This window comes from Propithecus coquereli, unplaced genomic scaffold (genome assembly GCF_000956105.1).
Source record: "Propithecus coquereli isolate 6110/MARCELLA unplaced genomic scaffold, Pcoq_1.0 Scaffold44, whole genome shotgun sequence".
Lineage (NCBI taxonomy): Eukaryota > Metazoa > Chordata > Mammalia > Primates > Indriidae > Propithecus > Propithecus coquereli.
The window spans coordinates 2,599,867-2,616,803 of record NW_012150174.1 but is presented as its reverse complement, the minus strand read 5'-3'; positions in this window follow the sequence as shown (position 1 = coordinate 2,616,803).

Here is a 16,937-nt window from a genome sequence, read left to right as displayed (position 1 = left end):
GCCCGCCTTGGCCTTTCAGAGAGCTAGGATTACAGGCGTGAGCCACCGCGCCTGGCCTATATACAGCTTTAAAAAACCCATAAAAACCACTCAACATAGTAATAATACTATGTTTTTTTTGTTTAGAGATTGAGTAGAATTTCTGTCTCTATTGTTTAAATTGTAAGCAATGTGGAAAAATGGTTTGGAATATCCTTTTGTTGATGACTTCTATGTGTGACCAGAAACTGATGAGACAGGCATTCTTTGGGGCAAAGTTTTTTAGATGGTGAACTGGGGTTAAATCAGAGGAGGAGAACTTAAGCACAATTTCTTGAAATGCTTTTTTGGCATGAGCAAATGAAGGATGGATATTAATGTAGAAATAGCTCACAGTTTCCAGCAAATTGCTGTAATTTATATTATTCAGAAAAGAATTATTAAGCCTAAAATTATGTATGGATTTAAGGAATTCCAGTTTTTGTGAGTACTGGGCATTTGTGAGTGAATATTATTTCTGAGAAAGTTGCAAATAGTATTCTTTTCAGCTCTATTAGAAAGTATTGGTCTTGTGTTTAATTTATATCATTCAATATTTCTTTAGTTATTAGTCTTTGTAAGCCAAGACTTAGTTATAGCTGACTTAGTGGCATATATTCATATTAATATATTGAAGTTTTGTTTGACATGTGAATTTTCATGAAGCATATAAATTTTATAGTATACTGAAGTACAAGTTAAGTATCCCTTACCTGAGAGTCTTGGGACCAGAAGTGTTTTGGATTTTGGAATTTCTCAGATTCTGGAATATTTGCATTATACTTTTACCAGTTGAGCATCCCAAATTTGAAAATCCAAAATCTGAAATGCTTCAATGAATATTTCCTTTGAGCATCATGTTAGCACTCAAAAATTTTTGGATTTTGGAGCATTTCGGGTTTCAGATTTTCAGATTTGAGATGCTCAAACTCTATGTGTAATTAAAATTAGATTTTAAAAGATGATAGTTCTCTATAATTCTCACTAAAGGCAACTGCAATTTAGTAGTGGTGAAAAATTCTCTGAGACATGGCTATACATTTTTTTGAGCCAAGATTTGTTTAAAATAGCATTATTTTTTATGCTAATTGAACAGATTTATATTACTATAAGCCTAAATGCAAATCTATCTTTCACATGACGAAAAACATAAAGAAAGCTTTAATGTTTTGTGATAATGTAATTTTAAAGATAGCCTAGCTAATTAAAAGAGGGGGGTAAGAAATCTATTTTGTTTTCCTTAGCGTGAAATTTTGACAAGCCCAGTTCTGGTTACCGCATACATCTGAGTCTTTGTTTTATAGCTGTGCAGTCCAATCAAGAAGAAATGGAAAAAGAGCCAGAGTTAGATGATGAGCTTCATCATTTTTATGCAAGATTTTTATCACCTGAAGGACCTGCTACTTCATCTTTAACCACTGGTGCCTCAACTTAATACTTTTTAAATTCATCTGTTTGTGTTGGAATTGGGAGACAAGGTATATTAAGTAAAATACAGAGTTTACTTTTTTGTTCCTTGTGGTTGATATAATGGGAAGACTGTAATGACAACCTGCTTTTGAGGTGTGAGATTTGAAGGAAATCAGATCTTTTCCTTGATTTTTTTAACACAATATCATTAGCAGGATTCCAGTCTTTCCCTGCCCACTTTTTTTTTTTTTTTATTTTTTGAGACAGAGTCTCACTGTGTTGCCCTGGCTAGAGTGCCATGGCATCATCCTAGCTCACAGCAACCTCGAACTCCTGGGCTCAAGCAATCCTTCTGCCTCAGCCTCCCGAGTAGCTGGGACTACAGCCATGCGCCACCATGCCCGGCTAATTTTTTTTATATATTTTTAGCTATCCAGTTAATTTCTTTCTATATTTGGTAGAGACGGGGTCTCGCTCTTGCTCAGGCTGGTTTCGAACTCCTGAGCTCAAACAATCCGCCTGCCTCGGCCTCCCAGAGAGCTAGGATTACAGGCATGAGCCACCGCACTCGGCACTGCCCACTTTTTAATTTACCTTTTTAAATGAGCAGTAAGCTATGAATTAGTAGCCATTTCTTCGAAAATCCAAGAGCTGAGCCAGAACAAACAGCAGCCACAAGTGATGAAGACACCAATTTGAAAAATTTGGATTTATGGTTTATAGCATTGTCGACCTGTTTATTGAGACAAAAGCAAAGCAAAACCAAACCAATGAGACTTTTGACTTAATTTTAGGAATTTAGATTTTTTTCAAATATTGCCTATAGAATTATGTAGAAAAACAACTACATTTCATGTTTATAAATGTTCACAATTTTCACCGCAGAGCATTTGGTATATATTTTAATTACTGCTAGTCATGCTCCTAATGATGATGAATGCCAAGTACCAGCTTGGCTGTCAGCCAGCCCTGGACAGTATACTTCTGCCTATGTGTTCACCCTTCTGGTTGCCCTCAAAGCTCTGCATGACTATGTAAACAGTTTTGTTTTGTTTATAATTTGTTTATAATCTATTGTAAATAATAGATTTGACTTTTGCTGTGCAAATTTACTTACCTTATTTTATCTTTAGTAATAGTATCTTTCCCAAGCCTTTTCAAATGTATGAATATATATCTCAGAGTGTTAAACTATTTATTTTACATTTCTTATAATTTGTTTTACAAATTTCTTATAATTTTTTCCTCCATGGAATTTTTAAATGAATAAGATTTATTTTCCATGTCATTTTAAAATTATGACTTGTCCAAGTGATTTGAAAATTGAGAGAGACAAAATAAAATTGCATCTTCTCTTTGCTATCTCCCATAAATCATATTTCACATATTATTTCTGTTCAGTTTTAGTCCATTTTAAATATGCATTTTTAGTGATGTCACAATAGGTGTCATTTAATTCAATCCCTCTCCTCACTTTAAATTCCCTGTATATGGGGTGTGAAGCACATATATAGCCTGTGCCATCCTGTATTTGTTTTGTACCATGTTGCTTTGCCTACTTTGCTGTCCACTCTGACCCTTCAGTTGTTAAAGTGATTTGGATTTGCTTTACTTTTGAATTTACCCTTTCTGTTCTTGGTGTTACTGCTTTCTAAATGTTTCCTTGGAGTAGTGATGTATAGATGATTTACTTTTTTTTTTTTTTTTTTTGAGACAGAGTCTCACTGTGTTGCCCGGGCTAGAGTGCCGTGGAGTCATCCTAGCTCACAGCAACCTCAAACTCCTGGGCTCAAGCGATCCTACTGCCTCAGCCTCCGGAGTAGCTGGGACTACAGGCATGCGCCACCATGCCCGGCTAATTTTTTCTATATATTTTTAGTTGTCTGATTAATTTCTTTCTATTTTTAGTAGAGACGGGGTCTCGCTCTTGCTCAGGCTGGTTTCGAACTCCTGAGCTCAAACAATCTGCCTGCCTCGGCCTCCCAGAGAGCTAGGATTACAGGCGTGAGCCACCGCGCCCGGCCCAGATGATTTCCTTTTTAAAACACATTTACCAGCTAGGCATGGTGGCTCATGCCTACAATCCCAGCACTTTGGGAGCCTGAGAGAGGAGGATCATTTTAGGCCAAGAGTTTGAGACCAGGCTAGGCAACATATTGAGACCCCATTTCTGCAAAAAACACAAAAATTAGCCAGGCATGATGGGGGTGTCTGTAGTTCCAGCTACTCAGGAGGCTGAGGCAGGAGGATCGCTTAAGACTGGAAGTTTGAGGTTGCAGTGAGCTATGGTGATGCCACATACTTTAGCCTGGGCAACAGATTAAGACCGCATCTCAAAAAAACAAAAACAGGCCAGGCGTGGTGGCTCACGCCTATAATCCTAGTACTCTGGGAGGCTGAGGCAGGAGGATTGCTTGAGTCCAGGAGTTTTGAGGTTGCTGTGAGCTAGGCTGATGCCACTGCACTCTATGCGGGGCGACAGAGTCAGACTCCGTCTCAAAAAATAAATAAATAAATAAAATAAACTAAAGCAAAGGGTGGGGAGATTCAACCAGTTAGTGTGAAAGTTGGAGATAAAGTTCTCCCTGAATATGGAGGCACCAAAGTAGTTCTAGAAGACAAAGATTATTTCTTAGAGATGGTGACATTCTTGGAAAGTAGGTAGACTTTTGATTCCATAAATCACTATTGAAATGGCATCGACGTGAAGCTCCCCATTCCACTGAAGTTCTGAAATCTTTCATCATGTAAATAATTTTCATGTCTCTCTTTTATAATAAACTAATGATATCTAAACTACTGGGAAAAAAAAGTTAACTAAGCATGCCGAGAGGATGACCTGAATCCGGGGCCAAGATGTAGCGTCCCTTGGGGGCGGTGGGGGTCTGAGCAGGCACCACATGGCTTCCCAGACCCTGGCGGAGGTGTGGCTGGGCTGTCACGTCCCATAAGTTTCTTCCTGTATGAACCCACTCCACTTTTCTCTGTTATAAAATGGTCTGATAATATGTGGCTGAGCTTAGTGGGTATATTAGTTTCCTGAGGCTGCCATAACAAAAGACCACTGACTGGGTGGCTTAAACAACAGCTATTTATTTATTTATTTATTACACACGGTTGTTTTTATTATCTTTTCTACTGCTCCGAGTTTAGATTGGGAAAGTAGCTGAACTTGAGAACAATGTGTTCATATTCAAGGAAGAAATCAAATTTCAGATTTGAGATTTCTCAGGGAACAGGGAGAGGTCATATGAGCAGACAGGCAGAGGGACAAAAAGAATGCAGTTTGGCTCTTTCCTAAGTATTTGCTTCTCATTTCCCCAACTTCCCAGGAAGCCCTGAGCCACGGAGCTCCGCCCGCCTCTTCCCGGGTCGTACCAGTTTCCTCGATGCCCTGGACCTCCTCACTCAACAGCCATTTATTTTCTCATAATTCTGGAGGCGAGAAGTCTGAGAACAAGTTGTCAGTAGGGTTGGTTACTTCTGAGGCCTCTCTCCTTTGGCCGTCTTCTCCCTGTGTTCACAAGGTCTTTCCTCTGTGCACATGTCTGTCCCAATTTTCTCTTACAGGGACACCCGTCATTGGATTAGGGGCGATCCCAATGACCTCATTTTAACTTAATTACCTCTTTAAAGACCTGTCTCCAAATACAGTTACATTCACAGATACTGGGAATTTGGGGGGAGCACATGAATTTTAGGGGGACAAAATTCAGACCATAGCAGAAGAGCAGTATCTATGAGCCCTCCATAATTATACATAAGACTTTGAACGTTTCGAATACATTCATTTGGGGAATGGGGAAGTATATTAGTTAGGATTCATTTCCTCTGCAACCAACAGAAAGCCTGGAAACAGTGGCTTTAAAAAAATTAATAGACTTTATTTTTTAGGGCAGTTTTAGATTTATAGAAAAATTGCAAAGATCGTACAAAGTTCCTATATCACTCCAACCACTGATTTTTAAAGGATAATCCAGCCTTGCATACCTGTAATAAGTCCCTCTTGGTTGTGGTGTATAATCCTTTTTATACATTATTGGATTAGATTTGCTAATATTTTATTGAGAATTTTTACATGAATTTTAATGAGAGATATTGGTCTGTAGTTATCTTTTCGTGTAATGTCTTTATGTGGTTTTGGTATTAGGGCAATACTGGGCTCATGGAATGAGGTAGAGTGTGTTGACTCTGCTTCTGCTTTCTGGAAGAAATTATAAAAAATTCATATCATTTTTTCCTTACATGTTTGGTAGGATTCACCAGGGAAAGCATCTGAGCCGGTGCTTTCTGTTTTTGAAGGTGATTTCTTTTTTTTTTTTTTTAAAGTAGTTATTGATTCAGTTTCTTTAATGGATGAATATAGCCCTATCCAAATTATCTATTCCTTCTTCTGTGAGTTTTGGTAGTTTGTGTCTTTCAAGGAATTGGTCCATTTCATTTAAGTTATCAAATTTGTGGCCATTGAGTTGTTGATAGTATTCTTTTATTATCCTTTTAATATCCATGGGATCACTAATCTTCCCTTTTTCATTTCTGATATTAGTAATTAGTCTTCTCTCTTTTTCCTTGGTTATCCTACCTAGAAGCTTGTCAATTTTATTCATCTTTTCAAAGAACCAGCTTTTGGTTTCCTTGATTTTCTCTATTGATTTCCTACTCAATTTCATCAATTTCTGGTCTAATTTTTGCTATTTCTTTTCTTCTGCTTGCTTTAGGCTTAAATTTCTCTTCTTCCTCTAGCTTCCTAAGTTAGAAGCTTATTAAGATTATTCATTTTAGCACATCTTTCCTCTTTTTACATGTTTTCTCTTTTCTAACGTATTTGATGCTATAAACTCCCCTGCCAGCATTGCTTTTTTGCATCCCACAAATTTTGATAGGTTGTATTTTCGTTTTAATTTCATTTCATTCAAAATATTTAAAAATTTCTCTTGAAACGTCTTTGACTCATGTATTATTTAGAAGTGTATGGTTTATTTTCCAGGTAATTTGGGATTTTCCAGCTATCTTTCTGCTTATCAAAATCTAGTTTAATTTCCTTGTTGTCTGAGAACATACTTTGCATGATTTCTATTCTTTTAAATATGCTAAGATGTATTTTACAACCCAGAATGTGATCTGCCTTGGTAAATGTTCCGTATGAGCTTGAAAAGAATATGTATTCTGCTATTGTTGGATAAGGTATTCTATAAATGTCAATTAGATCCAGTTGACTAGTAGTGCTGTTCAGTTTAACTATATGCTCACTGCTTCTCTGCCTACTGGGTCTATCAGTTAAAGAAAAAGGGGTTGAAGCCTCCAGCTATAATAGTGGATTTGTCAGTGTCTTCGGCCGTTCTGTCAGTTTTCTTCCTGCGGCTTCTTTCAAAATTTTCTGTCTTTGTCTTTCTAAAGTTTGAATATGATATGCCTAGGTGTGCAGATTTTTTGGTATTTATCCTGCTTGGTATTCTCTAAGCTTCCTGGATCTGTAGTTTGGTGTCTATCATGAATTTTGGAAAATTCTCAGCCATTATGTCTTCAAAATATTTCTTCTGCTTTTTTTTCTTCTCGTATTCCCATTACATGTATGTTACACATTTTTTAATTATCCCACAGTTCTTGGATATTCTGGGGTTTTTTTATTATTATAATTATTCTTTTTTCTCTTTGCATTTCAGTTTGGGAAGCTTCTACTGACATCTTCAAGCTCACTGATTCTTTCCTTGTCAGTGTCCAGTCTATTGATGAACCCATCAGAGGCATTCTTCATTTCTTTTACAGTATTTTGATTTCTAGCATTTCCTTTTGATTCTTTCTTAAGAGTTTCCATCTCTATGCTTATATTACCCACCCGTTTATGTATGGTATTTGCTTTTTCCATTAGTGCTCTTAACATTTTATTTTTTAATTTAATTTTATTATTTATTTATTTATTTTTTTAGAGACAAAGTCTCACTCTGTCACCCAGGCTAGAGTGCAGTGACGTCAGCCTACCTCACAGTAACCCTAGCCCAGTAACTCTTGGGCTCAAGCAACCCTCCTGCCTCAGCAATCCTCCTGCCCCACCCAAGTAGCCTGGACAACAGGCGCGCACCACCACATGCAGCTAATTTTTCTATTTTTAGTAAAGACGAGGTGTCACTCTTGCTCTGGCTGGTCTCAAATTCCTGAGCTCAAGGGATCCTCCTACCTCGGCCTCCCAGAATGCTAGGATCACACATGTGATCCACTGTACCTGGCCAATAGTGGCTTTCTAAAAGGCAGTTTATTTTTCTTTCACACTAATGTAGCCAGCCCAGGATGGATATGTCAATTCTGTGATCATCTGGGAACCAGGATCCTTTTATGGTCATTCTACCATCTTCAGCATGTAGGTTCCACCTTGTGGTTAGAAATGGCTTCTCCATCTTCAGCCATCATATGGTATTCCAGCCATTACGCAGGAAGTATGCAGGGGTCAGGGAGATAAGGGTACAGTTATTTTCTTTAAGACACTTTTTTATTTAAGGACATGTTCTGCAAGTTGCTCATGCCATTTTGATTATATCCAGACCCGCTAGACCCTAAGTTCACATGGCTATCCCAACCTGCAGTGGAGGTTAGGTGTTATAGCTTTAACCTGGATGTGTCCTGTCCAACTAAAAATGTGTAGAATGGAAACTTAGCAATCTCTACCACAACAGTGTCCCAAAGCGTTCCTCAGATTCTGAAAGGTGTCTATGACACAAAATAGCTTAAGAAACTCTGCTTTATAAAATCACAGCGTGTCAACACCCTGCTGGCACTGGCACCGACATACCCACAGTATTTAGCCTAAACAGACTCCCATTCAGTTCACGCTCATGTCCTGAAGGCTTGCCGTGGGTCAGACATTGGGCTGATAATGAGGAGTTCCCAATCTGGTACTGTAGCAATTCTCATTGCTGGGCATGGTTGCAGCAGGACCTATGCCTCAGAGTCCCCATCATTAAGCAGAGTAGGCATCCTGTGTTTTCTGTCTCATCTGGCTGCAGGAGCAGTGATGCCCAGGTGTGTAGGGGGAGAGGGCAGTTAGTGTAAGATGTGAGGATAAAAGGGTAGTTGGGTGTTGGGCCCAGCTCTGGATGACCTCTCTCCTCTGGCAGCTCACCCAGCCAGCAGACTATTTCTGGAGCAAGCCATGGTGAAGGGAAATGAAGACATGCATACTGTGTGTAAGTCAAGTGGATTCTACCCAGAAGCTATTAACATAACATGGGCAAAGTGTACCCAGAAGGTTCCTCATCACCTAGAGATTTTTGAGGGCGTTGTCACTGGTCCCACCATCAAGAATGAGGATGGTACATTTAATGTCACTAGCTACTTGAACCTGCAGTCCTCCCTGGAAGACAGTGGGACCGTCTAACAGTGTGTGGTATGGCATACATCCTTGCTCACCCCCTTGAGGGTCAACTTCACCCAGACTATGACAGGTAAGAGTCTTTCTGGACATTTTTCCTACTTTTCACCTTGAGGGGTGTAATGTAAGACTTCGGTTCCCGTGCAGTCTAGAGTCTTTGCTGGAGGCTGATGGGGAAGGAGAGAAAGCTTGGACTGGAGGGACTAAGCTGGGGTCTGTCCTAGCTCAGCCTGAGTCAACAGTCCAGACGAGGTCCCTGCACCAGGTCAGATGGTCTGGTAGGTGGAGAGTGGTGATAGTAGCTTTCAGGAGAGAACAGGGCTCCTTGTCAGCTCATGGCAGCTTCAGGGTTGTGGATGGTCCATATGGCTTAGAGTAGGAAGCTTGCCAGCTGCTAGGGGAATGGGGACGGGATCCTGCCCATGTGCCCTGAGGATAAGGGGCTATCAGGGGCCAGGGACTAGCCCTGCCAGCAGCCCGTCTAGTCAGGCTGCAGGTCGCCTGTAAACTATTGGCCTGTAGAGGCTGAATCAGAGGCTGAATCACATCTTGGGCTATGTCCCAAGATGGGGAGGCTACAGTAGAGTGGGCCTGCAGATGCCCAGGTCCTTGGGACAACATGACTCACTGCAGACCCCTCCTACTGGGGTGGGGCTTTTTGAGCTCATATCCTGGTTGCCTGGTCACAGCTCTGGTCTTGCCTGGCGATGACCCTACTGTTCAAAATTCCTGGGGCTGAAATGAGTTAAGGAAGGCAGGGACTGACCAGGGTCCTTGGGGAATACGGTCAGGGTGTGCAAGTTAGGGTCTGGGATAGTTCTGGAGGGAGAGAAGAATTGTTCTTGGAAGTGAGGATGAGGGGTGTGTGTGGGTGGTATGTTCAGGGGTGCAGGTGGGGTATGTGTGAGGTATGGGGAGTATGAAATTGAAATGTGCTTTGTGTGTATGGCATGAGGGGTTTGTCTGGGTGGGATGTACATGAGTGATAAAAGATGGTGTGTAGTATGGAAGCTTTGAAGGTGTGGGTGGCACGTGTATATGATATGCGGTGTTCAATCTTCCTTATTTCTGGCACGTGCTCCATACAGTGTTTGAAGTATGGAGGTGTATGTGATAGGAATGGAGACGCTGAGACACTGGCAGAGGGTTAGTGGTTAGGTCTTTGACAAGGAAAACGACACACAACCACACAGATGCTAGCAGCAGTTGTGTGGTCTCTCTGGCCCTTGTCTGTATGTTTCCTCTTAATGTTCTCTTTTTCTTTCTGCAGGATCTAAGAAGAGAAATCCTTGTGGATTCTTTTTCCTACTTGTTTTGTACTGATTTTATTATCATCAATGATTGTTTTGGCTTTTTGGAAAAGGTAAGGGCTCCAAAGCAAAGTTCAGCCTTGTGTCTTAAGAGTTAGCTCCAGGAGTTCAGGGATCATAGCCATTGGATGGTGTTGGAGTTCTCAGGAATGATGCTGAGGTATTGTTAGTGTGGTATGTGTTTGTGGTGTGTGTCTTTTTCTGATGTTGCGTTGGGGAAAAACTTTGCCATCTGATCTCCACGTGGTGGTTTATGACTTTGGGGAGATGCATTGTAAAGCGCCTCTGTTTCTCCCTACTCAACAAGTTTCACTGTGAGTTGAACTTGACCTTACTAGTTCAGACGGGCCTTTGAACTCTGTGCAGGCTGCATTGCTGTTCTCACACATATAGAAACTCTGGCTCAAAGAGTGGAGTTCCTTCTATCAATTGCTCCTATTTTGTTTATACCTTAATGGAATAACTTACCGCCAGATTTCACTGGTTTGACCAAGAATTTCTAACCCTCCCGCACTAGATAATTTCTAAATATCCAAACTAAAACATGTTTCCAAACATGTTTATCCCTGACTGTGACCCAAATAGCAAATAAAACAGCTCAAGCTTTAGGGGCCCAAGAGACCAATGTAAAACTGTTGGTTAAAATGGTTCTAGATAATAAAATGGCCCTTAATTACTATGGGCCTGCCAAGGCAAAATCCGATACATCTCTTTGTAAATACTGTAGGAAAAGTGGAATAATCATTTAATCAAGAAAAAAGTCTCTTTATCTAAAGTTGGCCAGCTGGATTCATGGGACTATTCTCCTGGTTGGATCTAGGCCAATGAGAAAACTGGATATAAAGTGGGTTTTCAAATGTTTATTGTGATATTTGTGATTATTATCATATTTCTTACCTTTCTCTGATATCCAGGTACTATTGTGATAACCCCAGTGTTAATGCTTTTTTTTTTTTTTTTTGAGACCAGGTCTTGCTCTATTGCTCAGGCTGGAGTGGGAGTGCATTGGCACGATCAAATAACCTCAAATTCCTGGGCTCAAGTTAACCTTCTACCTCAGCCTCCTGAGTAGCTACGACTCCAGGTGCACACCACCAAGTCCAGCTAACTTATTTTTTAAAGTATTTTGTGGAGACAGGGCCTCACTATGTTGCTCAGGCTGGTCTTGAACTCCTGTCCTCAAGAAGTCCTCCTGCCTCATCCTCCCAAAGTGCCAGGGATTACAGGCGTGAGCCGCCTGGCCTATTGATGCTTATTGGAAAAGAAAACAAAGCTGCTATGGTCAGCCTGGATCACATGGTACTTTGCAGAGAGGCTCCAATCCTTCACCCTTCCACATGTCCATGTCCGTTGCCATATAACTTTGCAGTGCCCTCCAATCACATGACTTGTTTCAGCCAACGCAATGAGACGGAAGTGAAGGCCTGCCAGTTCCAAACCTAGGCCTCAAGAAGACTTTGTGTTTCCATTTGCTTTCTCGTGTGCTTCTGATGTTACTGAGAGAAGGACATGTCCAGGCTGCTGGAGGATGAGAGACACAGGCCATGTCATCCTGTTGCCTTAGCAGAGGCCAGGTTGGGTTAGATGACACTCACTCAACTCTATGTGAGCCAACTGGAGATCAGCAGTGCCAACAATGTGTGAAAAATACTTCTGTTATTTAAAATATTCCTATTTAATACTTAATGTTTAATATTTAAAATATTTTTTAAAAGCCACTGTTTTAGACTACCTCGTTACATAGCAAAAGCTAACTAATTCAGCACCTCAGGAAGCTGAGCCTTGACCAGAAGGAGTGAGGTAGCCACAGAGGTGCGCTCCTGAGAGCCACTTCGAGAGAGAGCCTGCGTGAGGAATGTACTCAGCCAACACTGTCCACTGCAGCCTCTCGGGGGTCTGCTTCAGTATTCGAGCTGATGCCATGCTTTCCCTGGACTGCCACCGACTGAGCACAGCTGGAGCTTCCTGTGGGGGTGGCCGAGAATGTTCAAGTTTTTCCCCTTGAGGTGGAACTATGGAACGATTTTGATTCTTCTACTTCCAAGGAAGATGGGAAACCAAGGACATAGTAGGGATTTAACAAAAAGAAATCAGAGTCTCTGTCAGAACCGTATTATGTTTACTTCTCTCTGGATTACCTTGACATTACCCGCCTTTCCCCGATAATAATGCCATTATGGGAATCACTGGAATTGATCAAATAAAAACCCCAAATTTGGTCTGCTTCAGCTTGGATGCTGATGGTTTAGGGAAGAGGAGTTAGGGACGTGTTTGTGCTATAGGGAATGATATCATTTCCTGAAGGGGAGGTACATAACTAACAGAAAAGGCTTAACCTGAGTCTGTAAGCTGAAGAAAGCTGCTAGGTAGTGCTTACCTGTGCTGCATACCTGTGAAAGTAATAAACTGTGGAGTTGCACACACACTTTGTATCATCCGTCCACTCATTAGCAGCAGTGCCCGCAAAGAACCGAGGTCAGGGAAAGGCAGAAGTTCACACTTGTGGACCCAGGGTGGCCCGTCCAGGCAGCCTGCTCTTCATGTCACTCCAGAGTTGGGCCTACCCAGAGTAGAAGTAGAATATAGGTAGCACCGGCTTCCCTTTCTGTGCAGATAGACAACACCCTAAGCAGGTAGACCTGGCAAAGATACTGCCAATAACCTAGATTCAAGTGCAACAGAACCCGCTTCTGGCCCAGCTCTGACCAATCCCACTGTTCTTCCTTTCCCCAGCTCATTTCAAGCTGGAATCGATCTGCTGTTCTTCAGGCCTGCCCCAGTCTTGGCTCAACATGACTTTGATGTGCAGAATTCATGTCTTCTTTCCCAAAGTCTTCTGCACATCTTGGTACAACACAGAGTGTCTGACACCTGGGCCTGTGGAGACCTCAGAGGGTCCCACCCAGGGATCCCAGAGCCCCGTGGGGAGGCTGCTGCTCTCTTCCTGTGACAGCAAGCTCCCTGGGAAAGTTCTCCCCAAAGCAGGGTGTGGAGGAGGAGCTCAAGTGCAAGACAGCTGGGAGGATGCCACCTGTGGAGAGGAAGTGGGTCCTGTAGAAGCTGGATGAGTCCTCTCCAGCAGACGGGCCAGAGATGCACGTTAGTGGGTCTCAGCTGGGCCTCACGGTGAGACTGGCAACTGGCTGGAGATGCCAAATCCACAGGCATTAGGCCTGGGCAGGTTCCAGTATGGCTAGTGGGCTAGTTTTTCCAGACTAGCACTGTTTCACTACAAAAAGAGGGTGGCCTGGCCTCCCTCCTCTGTTGAGCTAAGGACTGAGGCCCAGGACACATGTCATACCACTGATGTGAGTTGGGGACAGGTGGGTGGCAGATGTGCCCCATCAGGCTTCATTGCCACCTGATTGGCTGGAAGAATAGCCTGGAAGGCAAGGACCCCCAACCTACAACAAGGGGGAAAGTGGAGGACTCACCATGCATATGGGCCAGTGAAGTCCCTCCGACTCCGTGGGTGTTCTGGACACAATCTAGGGTTAGGCTGTCACTTAACACAGCTGAGCCTGCTGCCAGTCTCCAGGGAGGCCCAGGGGCGTCCCAAGTTACACTTTCCCTCTTGTTCTCAGTCTGGAGACAACTCTCTCCCTGTGGTGGATTTGACACTCGGCAAGGGGAAGCCCCACTGAAAGCTGGAGCTCAGGCCACTGGGACCGTGTGGCAGGGAGGAAAGGGCAGGGCTTTGGCATCAGACAGACTCAGGTCCAAAGTTTGGACCTGCCACCTACTAGCTGTGAGATCTTAACAAATTGCTATAGACTAAATGTTTGTGTCCCCCTAAAATCCACATGTTAAATTCTGATGCCCAACGTGATGGTATTTGAAGGTGGGGCCTTTGGGAGGTGATTAGTTCATGAGGGTAGATCCTCATAAATGGGATAAATGCCCTTATAAAAGAGGCACCAGAAAGATCCTTCTCACCTTCTGCCACATGAGGCGAGGTGAGAAGACTGTTATCTAAGAAGCAGACCTTCACCAGACACTGAATCTTCTGGCACCTTGATCTTGGACTTGCTGGCCTCCAGACTGTGCGAAATAAATTTCTGTTGTTTATAAGCCACCCAGTCTATGGTGTTTTGTTATGGAAGCCTGAATGGACTAAGACACCTCCACTTCTGATCCTGTTTCCTCATCTACAAACGCGGAGGAGTAGTACTCTTACAGTACTACTGGGCCACAGTAACACATGGTACTTCCCTTCCCCTTTTCAGGGGCCTTGGAGGAGAGCCAGCCTCTGCAGACAGGATGTGTGCTAGCTCGGACTGCTTCCTCTGCTCTCACCTGATCACTAATGAATGCAGTCCTGGAGGCAGAAAGGCAGAAACAAAATTCTCACAGAAGTTCCTGCTGGGGTGAACGGAGCTCAGGGGAGCTTCCTTGTCCAGCTTAGGCCAGTGCCTTAAAGAAAGGGTGTCCCCAGATGGAGGTAGCATCATCAGTGGGCAAGAACACCTGCGGTGGGGGCAAGGAGGGCTTTCCCCCTCTATGCTGCCCCTCAATACCTGGAGCTTTCCAGCTCCTCCCTGAGCTAAGCCTTAAGGCTGGGGGGCTCCCTTAGAGCTGGTGGAGAGCCTAGGACCGGTGGCCCTGATTTTCTGGGATCAAGTAGGTATTCTTGTGGCCAGCAGGTGGCGCTGAGCCCTCAGTTCTGCCAGCTTCAGCTTCACTGTCACCAGCACTTTAAAGTCCATGAAAGGGTGGAGGAAGGTTACTCTGGATGGTGCGGGCAGGAGCTCCTCATTAGTGAATCTGGGCCCTCACCTTGGCCTCTAGGACAGCCAAGCTGAGTCACAAGAGCCAGGCCCCTAGAACACTGGGCTGACCCCTTCACCCTCAACCAGAAATGAGTCAGCTCTGCAAGGAAGGGAACCAACACTGGGGGACTGGGTAGGTTCAGGGAGAGGGCAGCTTTCAGACCAGCAGTGGTCACTTCCTGGCCCCTTAGGCAGTGCCTGTGGAACAGCCTGGGACAGACCCTCACTGATCCAGCTAAAGCCCTGTCTGTAGGCCTCACACTGTAGCATACCCCCAGCTTGTCCTGTACACCACCCATCCATCATTCATTCATTTGTTCATTCATTCAGTACCTCCTCAGTGTCAGGCACAATGCTGAGTCAGATACAGTCCCTGACCTCAAGAAGCCATGGACTTGGGGATGGGGAGACAGACCCATAAACACAGACAAAAGGAGAATGCCCACAGTGCAGGGGAGGGAAGGGACCATCCTTTTCCAGAGAAATCAGGGAGGGCTTCAAGGAGGCATCATTTGGCCTGCAGTTTTATGGATTTCGACAGAGATGAGGCCTGGGAAGTCCAGGCAAGGCAAAGGCTTGGAGATAGGAAGCTCCATGTTACGTGCAAGGAGGGGACTGGATAGGAGGCAGCTGGGGAAGCAGGTGGGTGAGCGTGGAGTCCTGGCGAGAGAACAGTGGGCTGAAAGGCTGGAAAGGCAGCCTCAGCCTGAAATGGCGAGCTACGACGTCTGGCGTCCATCAGGAGGTGGTGGGGAACTACGGAAGGTGTTCCACGTGGGAGGGAAGGACCAGCCCTTCTAAGACCAGCCCGGAGGCTGCGTGGCAGATGAGCCTGTGGGGCGGGATGGGGGGCGACCTGCAGACAAGGAGACCAGGTATCAGATGCTGCCACGGGCCCTGTAGTCATGGTCTGAGCCAGGAGAGGGCGCTGTGTAGAAGGCAGGACCAGGCAGAGAAACGCATCCCCGAGGGGAAATAAAAAAGCATCTTCTCTCTGAAGGTTTGGTCAGTTTTCTCATCATGTGGCTGATTCAGCAGCAATCACAATAGTTGACATTTATTGAGCACTTGTAGACCAGGCACTTAAGCATTGTACATATGTTTTCACTTACTCCCACAACAATTCTATGAGGTAGGTACTATTAGTATCTTCATTTTATAGATGAGACTCAGAGGGTTAAGTTACTTGACCAAAGTCATATAGCTAGAGCCAGGATTCGAACCCAGGCAGTTGGCTCGAGAGCTCATGCTCCAATCACTACACTAATGCCTACAGCATCCCCGCCCCCTCCCCAGCACCCCAGCCTTCCAGCAGATCCCTGGGAGTGGAGGCAGACCTGGGGCTACAAAGGCTGGTAGGTGCCCAGAGGTTGAGATGCTGGGCCACCTGAGGCAGGAGGGGAATGTCCCCCTGAGCTGGGGGAAGAGGAGCCAGCAGCAGGTCCCTTCCCTGGCCTCCCTGCTAGGGTCCATAGTACCTCCTGAACGTGGGGTGGCAGCTGCCAGCCCCTGCCCCCCCTTTCCCCGAGCACACTCACTGCCTCCCCAGCAAGAACAGCCCAGAGTTTAGGTCGTGAAGCGGGGAGGCTTTATTGACAACGGAGAAGGCAGAATTCTGGGCAAGTACATGCAGCCCTGCTCCAAGAGTCCAGACTGGGGTCGAGCCCATCAGGACCAAGGGCTTCTTTGCCTCAAGGACCTCACTCACTCTCACCATCCTGAACTTTCCAACACCTCCTTTTCCAGCAACCCCAAAACACTCATCCCCAAGACCATCCTCTGGACAATGTAAGCAGCAGCCACCAGTGGAGAGCCAGGACCAGACTTGGGTCTGAGGCCCATCATTGTGGTGGACATGGGACCCCGCTCCCCAGCCTCTGGGGACAGAATGGGAGGGGGCAGCCACAGCAGCCCCAGTCCAGGGAGCTGCCCTCGCTGCAGGAGGCTGATGCTGGGGGCAAAGAGCAAGGGCATCTCCTCCCTGTGCCTGAGCAGGGCTCTGCAAAGCTGAACCTCTTCATGTCACTCTCCCGTGCTGCCTTCCCTCCCTGGCCTGAGCTTGCCCCG